Source organism: Octodon degus, unplaced genomic scaffold (genome assembly GCF_000260255.1).
Source record: "Octodon degus isolate 3935 unplaced genomic scaffold, OctDeg1.0 scaffold00008, whole genome shotgun sequence".
Taxonomy (NCBI): domain Eukaryota; kingdom Metazoa; phylum Chordata; class Mammalia; order Rodentia; family Octodontidae; genus Octodon; species Octodon degus.
Window position 1 is genome coordinate 23,897,261 of NW_004524584.1, and position 2,986 is coordinate 23,900,246.

The window sequence follows — 2,986 nt, forward strand, 5'->3', positions numbered from 1 at the left end:
TACAGCTCAGACTCACAGTAATCTTCCTGTCTTGGCCTCCCCAGTTCCAGGACCACACGTGTGCCCCACCATGCCTGGTTTCAGTGGCCAACACAGCAGCACAGCATGTGGTACTGAGGATCAAACCCAGGTCTTTGTGCTTGCCAAGTAGATGCCTAGCCCTCTGAGCTATCTCCCCAGCCCTCATTTCTGTATCTTTTGTCCATTTCCCTATTGACAGATTTTCCTTTCTTTCCCCATTTTTATTTGTTTCTTTATATATATTTTGGCACTAATACCTTGCCAATTGTGTACTACAAATTTGAATATTGTGTACAACTTGAGATTTTATACTTATAGTGTTTAGTCTGTATTTTCTCCTTTGTAAAGATGTTTATCAGTAACAAACTTTATTAATTTCAATGTCATCTATAGCTATTATACTTACTGAGAACAATGACCTTATAAGACAGAAATGACTATTATTATTTTAAAGAAGTTTGAAGAATTTAATCAAAATGCCTGGGGTCACATAGCAATATCATTAAGGACCTGGATTGGGAACACGTGTCTTACTCTAGCACCAATTTTCTTATCACTATGAGACCATATTCTCACATTCAATAAGGTTATATATTTTCCCATCAAGGGATTGAAACTTTTAGAAGAATACTTATAAAGCAAAGGGCTTTCAGGCATGGTACTGTAATACATCTTAAGGGTTATCAGTGAAATGGGCCCTGTTGCTTCAGCACAAGATGCTGGATACAAACAAAGAAATGGAAATCTACAGGTGAGAGCATTCCTCACACCACACGGCTGACTTGATTCAGAATTGCCACTGTAAACCTGATATCTGACTCCCAATTCAGCATTCCTTAGGTTATAATATAGGTGAGGAGTTATGCAAGCCTTGCTTAAAATTTCTATGGATTTTATATGCATTTCCAAGCAAAAATGTATATGAATCTGTAATCCTTGCTTCAGCCTGGTGCAATCGCCAGTGGTAATTAATCTCATTAGTGTCAAGGTGGCCCAGAACATAAACATTCTTTTTAAAACTTAGAAAAGGTGAAGGAGAGTCACATGGGGAGAAACCCCTCTCTCAGGCTTTCACAGAGAGCACATTGGCCAAGCAATGGCCGTGACTCATCCACATGGCTGACACTGACAAAGGTTCTACAATCTGAGGTACAGGATCTCAGGATAAATCCTGAGGGCATTTCACTGACCTTTTCAGACCAAAAAGCTACAACTCTTGTTGCACAGGTCCTGCTTTACCTTGGTCTTAACCATCCAGTAGAAAAGTATGAAGACGAAATATAGGAAGTAAAGCCATGTTGTTATGTTGAGCTGTGGGGGACTCAGGTCAATAATTTCTGACATTGCCAGTTAAACAGAAGACCCAATGCTATTATGGGCTACTGGACTCTTTTAGAATATTTTGCTGAGTTTGCACACCTATAATATTCAATAACGGAACTTAGAAAAAATGGGGTATACAGATGAGTGTCCATTTTGTATCTGTGTATTCTAAGTGGTTAGGATAGATATATAGTTGCATTCTCTTAATGAATAGAATGGTTTGTTCTAATGGTGTTTGTAAATAGGATCTCAAGTCCGCATCTTGTACAGCAATTAACCACTAAGAAGAATATATGCAGTGTGTTATTTGTGGAATCTGTACTTCCGATTTGATTTGAAACTGTCTCATTGCTATCTGTTTATCAATAAAATTTTGAAAAAAAAAGTTAGAAAAAATGTTCTACCAAGAGGCCAGTCTAGATCCTAACTTTGGGCAGTACCTACAGCAGGAATCATTAAATTGGCCACAATTGTTGTTGTTGTTATTGTTTTGTGAAGAACATCCGACCAACAGTTCCATGTAAATTACATAAATTTCTGGTCAAATCCTTTAGTACCATTATTCCAGCCTCTTGCAATACACAGAATCCCCAATTTCACCTTACTGTCAAGATTATTTCTCTGTGCTGGGGCCTTCTAAGTCTGCATCCGATGTTCTGTGGAAGGGTTAGCATTTTCCCCTTCAGGACTATGTTTCCTGTGTGGGTGATGCTGGCCCTTGACGCTGGATCAGAGGCCAAGATCACCTCCCAGAAATCCATCTCCTATCCTCCAAACACCCACACTTTTTCAGGAAACCAGGCCAACCCAAGAGAAGGGTAGAGATTTCTACCCTTACTCAGCTGTGACAACAACCAGGTAGGTGTCACTCAGAAATGCATAAAAGTATGTGCCCAGGTTCTTCTTACACTTGACTTCAATTAAAAAATTTATTGAATTATACAATTAAATTAATTATACAATTAAAAAATTTCCGCACAAGAATAAGATCTTAAAGTCATTTAGAATTCTTTTTTCCATCAAGTCCTCAGTAATGCATTGTTTAGAGACTGGTTGTTGGAAGTAGTATCCTCTATTAGGTTAGAGGAAAAGGAGAATTGAAAGAAGGACCAGTAGGTACAGTCTACAAATTCACTAGAAAGGCTAGAGAGGCAGTCTCCTGTGGACCTCTCAGAATCAATGGCCCAACCATCTCTTCCATGGCAAGCCAAGGATTTATTCCCATGTTGTGTTGCAGCATCAGAAAGGGTCTAGGAGATGCATACTGAGTCCAAAATCTATAGCTGAATGGTCAGGTCACAGCCAATCTAGACCACTCCAGTCCTTACTGCACCAACAGACACTGTGCATGGATTTCCTCTGAAACTCAGAACCAATTCAGTTTCTACTGAAGGCACTGAAATAGTAGAAAAACTCCTTCTTAGGAGAGATAGAGGAACAACAAAGGACCAGGCACTAGACGCTGAATTTATTAAAGATACTACTCTCCATCCTACTGACTCTTAAAGTATATTTTCATAGTACAAAGCATTAGAATTCACATGTGAATTTTATTTGCACCATGGTCATAAGAGTGAAAGCTATAACCTGTAATGTATTTCTCTTCCAATTTTTCACAGTGGAAAATGTTTCTTTTCTCTCT